This window comes from Bombina bombina, chromosome 2 (assembly GCF_027579735.1).
Source record: "Bombina bombina isolate aBomBom1 chromosome 2, aBomBom1.pri, whole genome shotgun sequence".
Classification (NCBI taxonomy): domain Eukaryota; kingdom Metazoa; phylum Chordata; class Amphibia; order Anura; family Bombinatoridae; genus Bombina; species Bombina bombina.
The window spans coordinates 649601178-649619689 of record NC_069500.1 but is presented as its reverse complement, the minus strand read 5'-3'; positions in this window follow the sequence as shown (position 1 = coordinate 649619689).

The following is an 18512-nucleotide window of genomic DNA, read 5'->3' as shown; positions in this document are numbered from 1 at the left end:
TAAACCGCCACTCCCGGACACCGCTGCCACCTACATTATACCTATTAACCCCTATCCTGCCCCCCCTACACCGTCGCCACCTATAATAAATTTATTAACCCCTATCCTGCCCCCCTACACCGTCGCCACCTATAATAAATTTATTAACCCCTATCCTGCCCCCCACTACACCACCGCCACTGTAATAAATTTATTAACCCCTAAACCTAAGTCTAACACTAACCCTAACACCCCCCTATGTTATATTGGTTTCACTGGTAAAAATAAATAATTGAAATGGGTATATATTTGTTTTTTGTTAAGTTGCCTAATAATTATGCACAGTAATAGTCACCTGCACACACAGATATCCCCCTAAAATAGCTATAACTAAAAACAAACTAAAAACTACTTCCAAAACTATTCAGGTTTGATATTAATGAGTTTTTTGGGTTCATTGAGAACATGGTTGTTGTTCAATAATAAAATTAATCCTCAGAAATACAACTTGCCTAATAATTCTACACTCCCTGTATATATATATATATATATATATATATATATATAAACACATCTGGGATGTGCACACTCACTCCGTCAAACAGCTGCCAGGGTGCTAGTGAATTTTAATAGATGCAAACAAAAAAATTGCTGGTCATTTCAAAAGTAATCCGTTACTGTGAACAGTGATGTTTTGGTGACAGATTATCCCCTTCCTCAGACACAGTGTATACAAAGTGCAACAAACAATGTCAAACAGATATATGTGAGATCTAAACTAAGTCTTACTACATAGGTTCATCCAAAAGTGAGTGTATGATTGAATGTTATGAGACTGAGATGTCTCTTTATCCTATGTAGTAAAACTTAGTTTAGATCTCACATATATGTGTTTGACATTGAATACACTGTCTATATAAGGTCTAGAAGTCTCCCATATTTGTGCTTTATACTATTTATCCTTCCCATTTTATCTAGTCACTGTACACTATTTATTGATGAAATTATATGCTCAGACAAGATTCACTATAAGCATCCACTGTTGTTTATTTATATTTGAGACTATGTGGTTACCATGAATACTGTTTTGGCATTTTTTTGTCCTAGGGCTCCATGTACTAAGCCGTCAATTAGTCCGTCATTGTAGACGCGGATAAACCCGCCGTTACTCGCCGCGGGTGAAATGGTGTCCGCTGTCGCTATGTACTAATAATCCCCCAATAAATAGACATGTCTAGCTTGCTGCGAGCAGATGCGGATTACTGATAAATTTGACGCCTCGCTCGCCGCGACTAAGCTAATGTACTTAACTTTCAGTCGAATTGTCTGGCCAATTATTAACACGTGACATGCAAGGTGTCAGAAACGTCATAGTAGTCGCGGGAAAGGAATTTTGCCCCTATAAAACTTCACCTTTTCTAAACAACTTTATTATTGTTCAAAAATTTTTGGAGAGTGATTACAGAGCGTTATTTTTTGTGATCTTTATTTACAAATTGGATATGGCTCCATCTGGATCTGATACCACTTCAAAATCCAAGAATCCTCACTTTTCGCATCAGCAAAATGTAGTTTTGATTGACATGATTATTGACTCTTATGATTATTTGTTTGGATGTCGTGTCAAACAGACAAATTTTTTGAGGAGGAAGCAGATCTGGCAAAGGATTAGCGATGCTGTTAGTGCCCAGGGTCCTGGAAAAAAGGATGTCGATCAGCTGAAGAAGCATTACAATGGCATTAAACGTTTCGCCAAAGCTAAATTGGCCAGAGAAAAAAATTCGGCATGTGCTACCGGAGGTGGACCAGCATATGTGGCCGACCTCAATGACTATGAGCAGAAGCTTGTTCAGCGTCTAGGACCAGAGATCATCACTGGCATAACGGATGATTGTGACAGTGATTTAAGAGGTAAATGTACAACATAATTGACGCAAAAATGTTTGTTAAATAATGATAGCTCAGTGTCTCCAATATATATTTATTAAAAATAACATGATCTGACTTCTTATGCTTCCGTATGTGAATCCGTACATAGGCCCCAAATAGTCTTATCATTTATGGCGCACTAAAAATTTAAAAATATGTATTTTAGGATATATATATATATATATATATATATTCAAAAAAATAATAAATGGGATTGTACAATAATAGCATTTTTATGATAAAGTAATTTTTATTATTTTGTAGCAAGAGCATAATAACAAAAAGAATATGAGAGAAAAACAAATCAAAAGTACAGAAATCATGGGTCTCTAAAATTACATAGTAACCAAGAAAACTCAAGTTACAAAACCTTAAATCGGTTGGTTACCACGTCATAACTTGTGCGGCCACTTTTACATGAGAAACCTGATAACATCAATCATTGTGAAACATAAGACAATACATTGAAGAATCTCTTGCTTAAAGTTAAATCTGAAGTATTTCTGTGCACAATGTAATGCAATATGGCCCGATCAAACAATATGTTCCCAAGAAAAGGAACAATGTAATAAAGAATTAGCGAAGAGATGAGAGAGTTAGGTAAAGCAAAGAAAGAGAGGGAAGCAGAATGCAGATAAGGGGATATCTCCTGACCACATCGCTCTATTTATAAAACTTATTATATATAGGTTTTATATGTCTCCTATTTAACCACAACTTTCCCTGTCGCGTCTGGGGGCTCTATATTCCAAGGGGTAGGGCGCTCTATGTGGAGGGCTCTATTGATTTAGACTAGTGTGTCAGGACACATTGTGTAATATCCAATAATACCAAACTTTCTGAAAGGTTTCTTGGGTATCCAGGAGAAATGCTGCCTGTTCTGACATGTTGTAATAAAATTTAATTTTGAGTTTTATTTCTTCCCAAGACGGGGCACACTCTTTCCAATGGCGGGCTATACAAACCCTTGTGGCAGTGCAGGTTATCTTGATAAACAAGTTAATGTATTTATTAAATTCTTTAAGTCTAATGTGGAGTAAAGCTTGTTCCATGGTAAGGTTAATTGGGCTGTCTAGGATCGAGCTTAGAAACCCGGGATAGTTGGTTCCATACCCTTTGTGTGTGGGAGCAATCCCACCACATGTGTTTATAATCCCCTACTTCTCCACAGCCTCTATAACAAAGTCTGGATCTATTTTTGGCGGAGTGTGAGGTTATCTGTGGAGTTAGATACCAACGAAAGTTGGTTTTAATGCAATTTTCCCACATGTCTGCACTCAGTAATCCCTTCCCCGCACTAGAGAGAGTTACATACCAATCCTGAATCTCCATTTCCTTGTTGATATCCTTTTCCCATTTGTTTTGTAGAGTGGATTTGGAGTTTTCTGATGCTAGTTGAATTGCTTGGTATAGCCTTGAGATGGTGTTCTTGGGCCTAGATGTGGTGCTGCATAAATTCTCTAACGTGGAGGGTATGTTTTTAGTTACAGATGGCAGGAGAGGGTGAATGATGGAAGTTAGCTGCAAATATAGAAACCATTCTAGTTTGATTGGCTGTAATGTATCTTGTAGTTGTGTGTAGCTCATCATTTTGCCTCCCTCTATGAGATAATAGCGTTTTTATACTTACATTTTTTTTAAAGCTATAATGGGAATATACCTTTTTTAAGAGTTGATTATAAATATAGGGGGCAACTATTATTGTGATCCCTAAAGATAACACATATATATTCATTTACAAACCAGTATTGGATTGAAACTCCTTCAAGCGATAATGACAATAGAAATAATGCAATTTGAAACTAGTAAAAAAATATTCATGTTGTGTAACATGGTATGTTCCACATTAATCATGAAATTCATATCATTTTAACTTTTATCTCTGCATATTCTGTCTGACCCCTGATCACATGCCTTTTTAAATGTATTATCTTTTGACTTCCATGTTGCAGTATTTGAGTGTACAATATTATTTTTAACATCTTTCAAAATTAGTAGATAATATCTAATTGATCTCAGCTTTCAAAAGATATACTTGTTTCATACATAGATATGCACATAGTTGACGCAGTCACATGACCCATCTATGTGCATCAACCAAATGATCATTTACTGAGCCTGTATTTATTTGCATTTCATCAAAGTATATCAATGCAATGAAGATAATACAATTAAATAATGTTTAAAAAGCATGTTTTTATGAGATCATGAAAGGAAAATATTTGTTTTCATGTCCCTTTAATGATTGTGCCTTCATTCATTGCTGCGATGATATTATTAATAAACGTATTAGCTTTCAGTTGTAACATGAAATAAAAATCAAATTAAAAATGTATTAATAAAAGTTTTTGTTTTTTTTATTTATTTTAAAGCAACACCAACAACACAAGCACAGCCTGGGAGGAGTAGCAATGAAGTGCCCACTTGTTCAAGTTCTTCTTCAGCTATTTACAGACCATCTACCGGTGCAGCTGGTTCCAGACCTTCTACCAGTTTATCTCATGGACAATTTATAAGGTCCACATCATCTGTTACACACAGTTCTTCATCTTCGGACACACTCCCTGATGTAAGGACCAGCACTCCAGAAACTGGTGTTGGCAGAGCAACTGGTAAGTAAATTATTAATTAAATGAATAATTACAATGTTGTGTGTGTTATCTCTTTCATCTCTGAAATCCAAAATATTTTTTTTTGTACACAAATGTACAATGTCAGTATTGACATAATCTAGTTCTAGATCGTTTTGATATGGAATGGCATTTGACTGACAAATACCAATGATCTTAGATTTTCATGAAAGGGACACTGTACAAATTTTTTTTAATGATGATTCAGGTAGAGCATGCAATTGTAATCAACTTTCTAATGTACTTACATTTTTACATTATTTTTATTTTCTTTGTATCTTTCTTTTAAATACAAGAATGTGAGTTTAGATGCCGCCCCATTGGTGTTGAATACACTGTGTTGTTTTTGCTGATTGGTTGTTAAATTCACCTACCAATAAACAAGTGCTTTCCATGGTTCTGAACCAAAAATTAGCTTATATGCCTTATTTTTCAAATAAAGGAAACAAGTTAATTAAGCAGAATTGATAATAGTATTAAATTATAAAGTTCATTGAAATTGCATCCTATTTCTTAATCACAAAATAATTGTTTTTTATTCAGTGTCCCTTTAATTGCAAACTACATTTTCATTAATATTTTTAATAATAGATTTTTCACTGAATGTAATAGTGTTTGAATATATGGTAGTAAATAACATTTACTCAAAACCTATCTTCTTTTTTTTTTTTGTTTATAGGTGATTTGGGACGTCTTTTCCAGAGATTGACTGGACATTCATCTCCATTATTTGATGGTATGTATCACTTATGTATATATATATATAATATAATTTAAATTTGTGCATGACTGTTGTATCTGCTCTCTCCTTCTATTCCATTTCTGAAACCATGATTACAAAAATGTATGTTTATTTTCTAACAATTGTTTATGTCTTGATCTAGAAGAAGAAAACTCATCAAGGGAGATCACTATCAATCTCATGCCAATAGCGGAAAATCCAATTCCAGATGAAACAACAGTGAGACTCCAGATATTCTAGAAGAATTTGGTGATGCACAACCAGATGAAATCCATACACCAGAAAACCTGGAGGAACCAGTTGAAACACAGGCACCGCCACTAACACAGGAAACAGGTGCTCTAAATATTGAAAATCCATCAGCAGAAGGACTATTGGCCGATGTTGGATTAAGGGAAATGTTGACCCTTGCAAGGCAATATAGAGAGGACCACAGGGACATGCAGAATATTATTAACACTAATATTCAACGCTGGGCAGCTATTTCGGAAAAAAATATTGAAATAGAAATTGAAAGAAATGAAATTGAAAGGCAGAAATTACATCTGCAAAGAGGAATGTTTCAGTGGCAGAGGCAGATGGATGAGGAAAAAAAACAGCAGATAAATAGAGCATTATCCATCACTGAAAGGACATTACAATCTCTCTTGTCTATTGTTAGTGAAAGGGAGGGTACAACAGACCCCAAAAGGCCACGTCTCCAATGAACATTTCATTTCTTATTTATAACAACATGCAAGTTGTATTTTATGTTAATTGTTTGAAGAGATATATTTTTTAATTTAATTGTTTTTTGTTGTTGTTTTTTTTAAGTTTAAAATGTTATTGTTTAATAAAGACAATTTTTTTATGCCCAAAAAATATGTTTTATTTACATAAATTCAAAATTAGGATTACTATTGATTCTTCACAAAAACAGTATTTGTTATTTTTCCATTGTCATTCTTCTGACAATCATCATGGCAAAAAAACCCCCCAAAAAACAGTATTAAATCAAATAACATATTTTCGGTATAAAAAATCTACTTGCTCCAATAACATTCCAAAAGTTGCCCTAATTTTAGCAATTTCGAGTTTAACATGATCTTCAAGACAACTCTGAGTACTTTTGTCTGCAGTTTCAGTAGTTGATGTTGAAGATACATCTGTGGAATAACAAAAGCAAAAAAAAAATGAATTCAACTTACATATACATATGCAATGTAATGCAATGTATTCACAAATATTACCTCCTGATGTGGTGTTATCGATATTATCTACTATATTGGCTTCTACACTTATGTCCACTCATTTAAAGCTTTCATCAGAGCCAACTCCTAGAAAAATGCAATATGTATTAGTTAAAACTTAGATTTTCTTAGATTTAAGATTAATGAGTATGAAACATACCTTTATCTACCATCATTGTTCTTAAAACTTCTATACTTGGTTGACTATCATCTGAACTCAAGGCTTCAAATATTGGCACACTATCAGGATTTTGAAAATCTTCTATTTCATACCTATTATTTATGTCTTCCATGGTAATATCTATGAATGTAATTACAAAGATAAAGATAGAAAACTATTTAAGCCAAAACCTAAAATATATTATTTATAAGTTTACCTGTCTGTGTGTTTTTATTAAAAATTTGATATGGATTGGGAGATAATTCAATATCCAATAGTGTTAGTGGCATAGGTGGACATAAAGCTTCACTTCTGGGTGTTTGCACCAACATTGACCGGAGGTAGCGTGGTGGCTGTTCACACTTACTTTTCTTACTTCTCATATCTATAAACATATTAATTAAAAAGATTTGAATTAAACAATTAAATTATAATTAATTATAATCATTTTTTAAAAAAAATAGAAATTATGCTTAATACAACAATTACAATAAGTGGACAAGGAACAACATTTTTTTCTGTTGGGATTCAGATAGAGCATGCCATTTTAAACAAATTTTTAATTTACTCCTATTTTTAAATTTTCTTCATTCTCTTTGTTTCTTTATTTGAAAAAAAAGGCATCTAAGCTATGTTTTGAGTTCAATATAATGTAAAACACTTGTTTATTGGTGGATGAATTTACCCACCAATCAGCAAGAACAACACAATGTGTTCACAAAAAATGTGCATGCATCTATACTTAAATTATTGCTTTTCAAATAAAGATACAAAGAGAATGAAAATAATTAGATAATAGGAGTAAATTATAAACTTGCTTACAATGGCATACTATATAAAAATTTGGATAGCAAAATGTTTGGTTCAGTATCCCTTTAATACTATTTTATTTTCTCAAAAAGGTAATTTTAATTCTACTAACACAATTATTATGCATGTTTATTTTTCTTAATATGAACTTAAAATTCTACTAACATGTTTCATGAAGTTCATTTTTAAAGACAAATTAAAATTATATTTTACTCTACTAACTCAGTTCTGCATGCTTACTTTTCTAACTTGTTTCAATTGTATATACTAATATAGTTTTATTTTACTGTACTAACTCAGTTCTGCATGCTTACTTTTCTAACTTGTTTCAATTGTATATACTAATATAGCAGTATTTGACTCTACTAACTCGGTTCTGCATGCTTACTTTTCTAACTTGTTTAAATTGTATATACTAATATAGTTTTATTTTACTCTACTAACTCAGTTCTGCATGCTTACTTTTCTAACTTGTTTCAATTGTATATACTAATATAGTTATATTTTACTCTACTAACTTGGTTCTGCATGCTTACTTTTCTAACTTGTTTAAATTGTATATACTAATATAGATAAAGTACGCCTAAAAAAATCATAATATTGTCCTTGATTAGTCAATGATGACGCAGTTAAAAAAATATCATGATTACTTTCTATTAAATATATAATTTAATATATAATTTTGGAACTTACATGTCCTTATCAATCTTCGAATAGATTTATAGTACTTCGGTTCTCTTCTCTTCAAGTCACTATATTTTCTAAGACATTGTCATCTTGTTCTTTTAATTTTTGAAATATGATGCATTCTTCTCAGCATCTCGTATATAATTTTGTCTCTGCATTCCTGTCTCACTGCCCTTACACCACCAATACGTTTAGGGAAATATTTATCCATGGCATACACTAATATCACTAATTCGCCAGCACCAAAAGGTTCAGGACGCGACATGTTTGACGATGACGTCATTATTCGTTATGTCAATCATTAGCGCATTATTAAACAATATCATGTATATGTAGATTAATGTATTTAGTATGTTTATAGTTATTACAAATTATATTTTGTTTATAAACATTTTCTTTGTTTCAGATGTGTAGATATTTATTTGAATTTAGTTTGGTTTACAGTATTTAATAATAGATAATATATAATGTTTCAAGATTGATTGTCAGTTTGTAATAAAATAATTTAGTTTCCATTATTTGTTGATAATTTTTTGGGGATTGATTTATTTTCAATTGTTATATAAAAAAATATATAGTCAATATTTTATTCCTACAAATGTAACAATGTATTAATGTTACATATATTTATATGTACAATGACAATGTTCAATCTATATGAGCCACTATAACTTGAAAAAATCTAGAATGGAAATATATATTATTAAAGATCAGAAAATAAGTGATAAGAGTAAGCCCTGAAGCTTTCTTTCATTTGAATATGGGCCAACCTAGGATCTGTTAAAAATTGTGATTAAAATAAAACAAAGCAAATTAGCAAGTCTTTAAAATAACAACTCCTATCTGAAAACATAATATCCTGTCGGTTGGTAAATCTACAATTCAATGAGACAATACAATGAATTACCATCAGCTATGGAGGGATTACATTACACAAATCACATTATGTAAAAGAGTTTGAGAAGCTATAGACAGTAGTGTGATCTCACAAAGACAATGTATTAACTAAAATATATTGTCTGTAATTACTTTGATCATAAACTTGATTTATTTGAAACCTTTGATAATTGAAGAGCAACAACTGTAATGTATTTATCTGTTTATCAACAGGGATTTTTAATAACCTTAATTATTAAAAAAAAAAGTAGAAGACAATTTAATAAAGCAAATTGTTTTTATTGATCAACTTAAAACAGGAATTTTAATCATCAAAATATTGTTCGGAAACCATGTCCCTTGTTGCCATACCACGCCTATTAGCTTGTTCTACACATATTTCTTCTGTTAACTCATCAGTATCTATGGTATTTTCTTCTTCTAATGGGCAGCCTCTTTTGATTGCTATATTGTGCAGTATGCAGCAAACCAATATAATTTTTGCCACTTTCTCAGGTGCATACTGCGTAGCACCGCCAGAACGATCAAGACATTGAAACCGCATTTTCAAAAGACCAAAAGTCCTCTCAATTTTCCCCCTGGTAGATCGGTGAGCTTCATTGAAACGTACTTGATTTCTGGTCTGTGGGTTGTTATAGGGAGTCAACAGCCATTCTGTACATGAGTAGCCTCCTTCTCCTAATAGGACATAAAATAAATATAAATATTATTATAAAAATAATTATAAAGATTGACAACTATACGATACAAATTTAAAATATACAGATTACTCTTTAATTACAGTCGACAAATTTGGCGCAATTTGGAAATTAGAGACAAATTAGACGCCAGTTAAGCTTACGTAGAAGCCATCCTTCAGGCATATCTCCATCCTCAAACTTCCGATATAAGCCAGTTTGCCTTAAGATGTAAGAATCATGACATGAGCCAGGGAAGTTTGAACGGACACTGATTATCCTCATGTTGGGGTCACAGACCATCTGAACATTCAAGGAATGGAAATGCTTTCTATTAATATAGATCTCCTCACAAGCTTGAAGTGGTCTTACAGCAACATGGGTACAGTCTATGGCACCTAGGACATTGGGCATCCCAGCCATCCTATAGAAATTTGACTTTATAGATTGCCATTCTTCTGGGGTAGATGGCAAACAAACATATTGAGGAAAAATAACCATCATAGCCCTTATGACTTTTGATAAGTGGCGTGAAAAAGCTGTTGCCATAAAATGCAATGCAGCTAATAGTTTCAGTAGTCCCGGAATAGCTTGTGAACGAGCCGTCATCGGCTCCAAATGATCTTCAATCTCTCGATACAGGTGTAATATGTATTCACGATCAAGCCAGAATCTTTGTATGATCTCTCAGTCAGAAAGGCTGTGCAAACCAACCCGTGGAAGGAATACACGGGGGACACAAACTCTCCTTCTTCGAACCAATCGATTAGCGACATTTCCAGTATTCTGTCTTCTAGACCGCATTTGCATCACACAGAGAATAAACAAATACAGAAGTGTCTCCATAGCTGCCCGAAATGAACAATGTAAGTACAATGCTGATATTACTGCCTTTTATATATGTCTAGACTGGAGTCTACAATGACTTTCCTATTGTTTTGTACCTTGCCCGCCCCCTAAAAGGACAAATAGATTTTTTAGTACATTCGTTTTTGGCGAGTTATTGGTCAAATGTGTCTAATTACAGGGAAAAATGGAGAGGTAGCGAGGTTTGGCGGATAAGTACGCTCGCAATTTTAAAGATGCGAGTTTGAACATAGTTGACGACTTTGTACATATCAGTTTGCGAGTTTTGACGCAAGATTTTTTGCGGGTAGCTCGCTGACTGCTTAGTACATGGAGCCCCTAATTGGGGTGTGTGGTTTTTTGAATGTTGTGCTATAAGTTTGTTACACTTTGTATACACTGTGTCTGAGGAAGGGTATTCTCTGTGCCCAAAACTTCACTGTTCACAGTAAAGGATTACTTTTGAAATGACTAGAGAGTGCAGTTTTTTTGTTCGCATATATATGTGTATATACTGTATACTGCATATATGTGTATATACTGTATACTGGGTCATACTTGAGAGATTCTTCTGAGCTTATCCATCTTTTAGCTCAGATGGATGATATTCAAAACACTGACATCTTAGTCACATTGGATGTCATTAATTTGTACACAATCATCCCGCATTCGCATGGGATAGAGATGGTCAGGAGAATTTCATCAGGTAACCCTCACTATTGTGGCCCACCGGTGGAGTTTCTGTTGGAGCTGTTGGAGCTCTGTTTAGCCAAGAATTATTTTCGTTTTGAAAATACATTCTATTTACAAACACTTGGACCTGCTATGGGGTCTAATATGGCCCCGTCTTATGCAAATATTTACATGTCCATGTATGAACAGGAACACATTTTTTTTGGCTGAACAGGGCTCCATCAGATTTTTCAAGCGCTACATAGATGATGTCTTTATGGTATGGAGGGGTGACAGTGAGTCTTTGACCTTATGGTTTAATAATCTTAATGCCCTGAATTCTACTGTACGGTTCAAGATGGACATTAATGATACGTGTATACATTTTTTAGACCTTGAGATATATAAGAAAGATACACCCTCTGGTCTTAGACTCTATACAAAACTGTATAATAAACCAACAGATAAGAACTCAATCCTCCATTACAATAGTTTTCATCCATCTTTTCAAAAAAAGGGGTTAAGCTCGTCCCAGTTCCTGCTTGTTGTATGCAACAACACCGAGGAGACCCACAAGAAGATACAACTTGACAAAATGGCTCAGAAATTTATGGATAGAGGCTATCCGGAATTGTTGATTATGGAACAAAGTGACAAAGTACAGGCACTCAGCCAACAATCGTTACTGACAAAACCACTCAAGCCGGCTGAACAGCGTATGAATTTCATTACTACATATACACCTGCATCACGTAAAGTACAAGAAGTGATTAAACAGTACTGGCAGATTGTTTCAACAGATACTTCATTACCTTTCGATGAGTCACCACCTCCAAGATTGGTTTACAAGAGGGCACAGAACCTGCGTGATATTCTGGTGAAGACAGATCCCATTACAAGCTACCAAAACCAAACCTGGTTACCCCCTGGAAAGAAGGGGTGCTACAGGTGTGGCAATTGCATCACATGCAATGGTATGATCGTGGGCAATAGGTTCCACCACCCGCATATGAATAAGACCCTAAACATACAACATCGGCTAACGGGCACTTCAGACCATGGGATTTACGTGATCATTTGCCCCTGTTCTCTATATTATGTGGGCAAGACCATCACTTCTTTCAGAAAGAGGTTAGCCAACCACAAGACAGCCATTCAATTGGCTTTGGATAAGGGAGCCTCAGATCAGCCGGTGGCACGCCACTTTGCACAGGCTGGGCATCCTATTTCCTCTCTGAGGACAATTCTAATTGACCACGTACCAAAGTCTAGACGTGGGGGTGACCAAGCTAAGGCTCTGTTGAAAATGGAATTTCGTTGGATCTACCATCTTGATACTATCACACCAAAAGGCTTGAATATGTCTATTGATTATAGCTGCTTCTATAAATGACTGTGGGTTTCCTTTCATCTTGTTATCAATTTCTACCATGTCCTTGTTGCACGTTGCAAAATTATTTGTACAGCATAGTTGGTTTGGTTAGTTCCTTTTGACACTGATAGAGCATTACACTTTTTGTTTTTTCTGATCCTGTTGGATCGTATAATGTGCCTGATGTGGCCCTTTAAGCATTATGTGTTTGCCTTGTGTGTGTCATAGTGACCTGCCAATTATAATTACTTTTGTTTTTAATGTATAGATATTCATTTTCACTTGGTATTCAGATTTATAACATTGTATATTTTGTGTAACTTGCGTATGTGTTGCGCTTTTGACATTTCACCATTCACATTATATGGGTTTGTTAATTAGCCTATTGACTCTAAACACAATTTATTTAATATCTAGCAAGCTATGCATAAAGTGCGCAAGATTGCCTTGGTGACCATTTACATACGTAGTTGCTACTGTATACTACTTGTCATTTCTGATTAGATGCGGTGTATCTCCGCTAATCATAGCCATTGTTTATGGTTACCAGGACAACCTGTGTAGGCGCGACGACGCCATCACGCTTGCATGCGTAATTGCGATACGTAGCCCCAGGCTGTTGGTCTAGATTGGGTTTCCATGGTTACGCATACACGCTTGCGGTCCATGCTGAATATTATGGCGTACAGCTGTGTTAAATGCTTATGTGTTTGGCGGTTTTTGTTTGTGAATCTGATTGGAGGGTGGGGGTATTTAAGGGATTATTTGGGAGTGTTATTTTATGCCTGATTTTCCTTTGTGAATTGCTGCATGTGACCAAGGCTACAGTGGGAGCTGAAACGTTATGCTACTTTGGCATTAAAGAGGGTGATTTTCCAAATCTCGTGTGCTGGCTTTCTTTGCTGTGGGACTCCATGGATCTACACCAGGTCTTGTCTCTTTGCAGTGTATATTCTTTTATATATTTACTGGCAGTGCACTGAGTGGTTGCAACAGTTGGTGAGTGCTGATCTTTTTCTCTACTATATATATATATATATATATATATATATACAGTATCTCACAAAAGTGAGTACACCCCTCACATTTTTGTAAATATTTTATTATATCTTTTCATGTGACAACAATGAAGAAATTACACTTTGCTAAAATGTAAAGTAATGAGTGTACAGCCTGAATAACAGTGTAAATTTGCTGTCCCCTCAATATAACTCAACACACATCCATTAATGTCTGAACCGTTGGCAACAAAAGTGAGTAAACCCCTAAGTGGAAAAGTCCAAATTGGGCCCAAAGTGTCAATATTTTGTGTGGCCACGATTATTTTCCAGCACTGCCTTAACCCTCTTGGGCATGGAGTTCACCAGAGCTTCACAGGTTACCACTGGAGTCCTCTTCCACTCCTCCATGGCAACATCACAGAGCTGGTGGATGTTAGAGACCTTGCCCTCCCTCACCTTCCATTTGAGGATGCCACACAGATGCTCAATGGGGTTTAAGTCTGGAGACATGCTAGACCAGTCCATCGCCTTTACCCTTAGCTTCTTTAGCAAGGCAGTGGTCGTCTGAAGGCAAGATACACTTGTCTTTGTACTCCTCACCTGGTTGCCGCCACACATGCTTGATACCATCTGATCCAAATAAGTTTATGTTGGTCTCATCTGACCACAGGACATGGTTCCAGTAATCCATGTCCTTAGACTGCTTGTCTTCGGCAAACTGTTTGCGGGCTTTCTTGTGCATCATCTTTAGAAGAGGCATCCTTCTGGGACGACAGCCATGCAGACCAATTTGATGCAATGTGCGGCGTATGGTCCGAGCAATGACAGGCTGAACCCCACCCCTTCAACCTCTGCAGCAATGCTGGCAGCACTCATACATCTATTTCCCAAAGACAACCTCTGAATATGATACTGAGCATGTGCACTCAACTTCTTTGGTCAACCATGGCGAGGACTGTTCTGAGTGAAACCTGTCCTGTGAAACCACTGTATGGTCTTGCCCACCATGCTGCAGCTCAGTTTCAGCATCTTGGCAATCTTATTATTGCCTAGGCCATCTTTATGTAGAGCAGCAATTCTTTTTTTTAGATTCTCAGAGAGTTCTTTGCCATGAGGTGCCATGTTGAACTTCCAGTGACCAGTATGAGAGAGTGTGAGAGAGATAACACCAGATTTAACATACCTGCCCCCATTCACACCTGAGACCTTGTAACACTAATGAGTCACATGACACCGGGGAGGAAAAATGGCTAATTGGGCCCAATTTGGACATTTCCATTTAGGGATGCACTCACTTTTGTTGCCAATGGTTTAGACATTAATGGCTGACTGTTGAATTATTTGAGGGGGACAGCAAATTTACACTGTTATACAGGCTGTACACTCACTACTTTACATTGTAGCAAAGAGTCATTTCTTCAGTGTTTTCACATGAAAAGATGAAAAGATATAATAAAATATTTACAAAAATGTAAGGGGTTTACTCACTTTTGTGAGATACTGTATATATGTATATATATATATATATATATATATATATATATATATATATATATATATGTATATATACACACACACACACACACACTGTATTACTATGGGCTTTTTTTAATTGCTTGTAACATGCATGGTTTGTTATCCTGATTATTCTCTACCTTCTGTCAGTTTAGAAACTCTCACTAGTCTCTTGCACTAGCCTATAGCTGTGTTGCCGTGTAGCTGTGGTAGTATGTGAGCGTCTCACCTTCAAATTTTTGAAGGTGAGACGCTCACATACTACCACAGCTACACGGCAACACGCCGAACTGAGACACATCCCGGGTTAATTACAAACCTTCCCATAACCCACGTTAGTAGAAGAGGAGGTAAGGGATATCGGTAGTCCGGTAGGGGTGAGCATCATAAGAACTCCGTATACTCCATTTTCAATAACGGGACATTACAAGCTACACAAGCTACCCAAACAGGAAATAGCTCTTTGGATCCTTTAACTTTTACATTTCATGCTGAACTATAATCATCATATCCTTTCAAGGACATAGTTTGACTAAGAGTGTCTATTAACATATCAGCCAAATCTCAGTACTTTTGTCTATGCTGACAAGTTATTTTTACCGACACCATTTTCACTAACTTAGGCCTAGATTTAGAGTTCGGCGGTAGCCGTCAAAACCAGCGTTAGAGGCTCCTAACGCTGGTTTTGGCCGCCCGCTGGTATTTGGAGTCAGTGATTAAAGGGTCTAACGCTCACTTTACAGCCGCGACTTTTCTATACCGCAGATCCCCCTACGCCATTTGCGTAGCCTATCTTTTCAATGGGATCTTTCTAACGCTGGTATTTAGAGTCGTTTCTGCAGTGAGCGTTAGAGCTCTAACGACAAGATTCCAGCCGCCTGAAAATAGCAGGAGTTAAGAGCTTTCTGGCTAACGCCGGTTTATAAAGCTCTTAACTACTGTACCCTAAAGTACACTAACACCCATAAACTACCTATGTACCCCTAAACCGAGGTCCCCCCACATCGCCGCAACTCGATTAAAAATTTTAACCCCTAATCTTCCGACCGCCACCTACGTTATACTTATGTACCCCTAATCTGCTGCCCCTAACCCCGCCGACCCCTATATTACATTTATTAACCCCTAATCTGCCCCCCACAACATCGCCGCCAGCTACTTAAAATAATTAACCCCTAATCTTCCGACCGCAAAGCGCCGCCACCTACGTTATCCCTATGTACCCCTAATCTGCTACCCCTAACCCCGCCGACCCCTATATTATATTTATTATCCCCTAATCTGCCCCCCTCAACGTCGCCGACACCTGCCTACACTTATTAACCCCTAATCTGCCGAGCGGACCGCACCGCTACTATAATAAAGTTATTAACCCCTAACCCGCCTCACTAACCCTATCATAAATAGTATTAACCCCTAATCTGCCCTCCCTAACATCGCCGACACCTAACTTCAATTATTAACCCCTAATCTTCCGATCGGAGCTCACCGCTATTCTAATAAATGTATTAACCCCTAAAGCTAAGTCTAACCCTAACACTAACACCCCCCTAACTTAAATATAATTTTAATCTAACGAAATAAATTAACTCTTATTAAATAAATTAATCCTATTTAAAGCTAAATACTTACCTGTAAAATAAATCCTAATATAGCTACAATATAAATTATAATTATATTATAGCTATTTTAGGATTAATATTTATTTTACAGGCAACTTGGTATTTATTTTAACTAGGTACAATAGCTATTAAATAGTTAAGAACTATTTAATAGTTACCTAGTTAAAATAATAACAAAATTACCTGTAAAATAAATCCTAACCTAAGATATAATTAAACCTAACACTACCCTATCAATAAAATAATTAAATAAACTACCTACAATTACCTACAATTAACCTAACACTACACTATCAATAAATTAAATAAACACAATTGCTACAAATAAATACAATTAAATAAACTAGCTAAAGTACAAAAAATAAAAAAGAACTAAGTTACAGAAAATAAAAAAATATTTACAAACATAAGAAAAATATTACAACAATTTTAAACTAATTACACCTACTCTAAGCCCCCTAATAAAATAACAAAGCCCCCCAAAATAATAAATTCCCTACCCTATTCTAAATTAAAAAAGTTACAAGCTCTTTTACCTTACCAGCCCTGAACAGGGCCCTTTGCGGGGCATGCCCCAAGAAGTTCAGCTCTTTTGCCTGTAAAAGAAAACATACAATACCCCCCCCCCAACATTACAACCCACCACCCACATACCCCTAATCTAACCCAAACCCCCCTTAAATAAACCTAACACTAAGCCCCTGATGATCTTCCTACCTTGTCTTCACCATGCCAGGTTCACCGATCCGTCCTGGCTCCAAGATCTTCATCCAACCCAAGCGGGGGCTAGACATCCACTGAAGAAGTCCAGAAGAGGGTCCAAAGTCTTCCTCCTATCCGGCAAGAAGAGGACATCCGGACCGGCAAACATCTTCTCCAAGCGGCATCTTCGATCTTCTTCCATCCGGTGCGGAGCGGGTCCATCTTGAAGCAGGCGACGCGGATCCATCCTCTTCTTCCGATGTCTCCCGACGAATGACGGTTCCTTTAAGGGACGTCATCCAAGATGGCGTCCCTCGAATTCCGATTGGCTGATAGGATTCTATCAGCCAATCGGAATTAAGGTAGGAATTTTCTGATTGGCTGATGGAATCAGCCAATCAGAATCTAGTTCAATCCGATTGGCCGATCCAATCAGCCAATCAGATTGAGCTCGCATTCTATTGGCTGATCGGAACAGCCAATAGAATGCGAGCTCAATCTGATTGGCTGATTGGATCGGCCAATCGGATTGAACTAGATTCTGATTGGCTGATTCCATCAGCCAATCAGAAAATTCCTACCTTAATTCCGATTGGCTGATAGAATCCTATCAGCCAATCGGAATTCGAAGGACGCCATCTTGGATGACGTCCCTTAAAGGAACCGTCATTCGTCGGGAGACATCGGAAGAAGAGGATGGATCCGCGTTGCCTGCTTCAAGATGGACCCGCTCCGCACCAGATGGAAGAAGATCGAAGATGCCGCTTGGAGAAGATGTTTGCCGGTCCGGATGTCCTCTTCTTGCCGGATAGGAGGAAGACTTTGGACCCTCTTCTGGACTTCTTCAGTGGATGTCTAGCCCCCGCTTGGGTTGGATGAAGATCTTGGAGCCAGGACGGATCGGTGAACCTGGCATGGTGAAGACAAGGTAGGAAGATCATCAGGGGCTTAGTGTTAGGTTTATTTAAGGGGGGTTTGGGTTAGATTAGGGGTATGTGGGTGGTGGGTTGTAATGTTGGGGGGGGGGGTATTGTATGTTTTC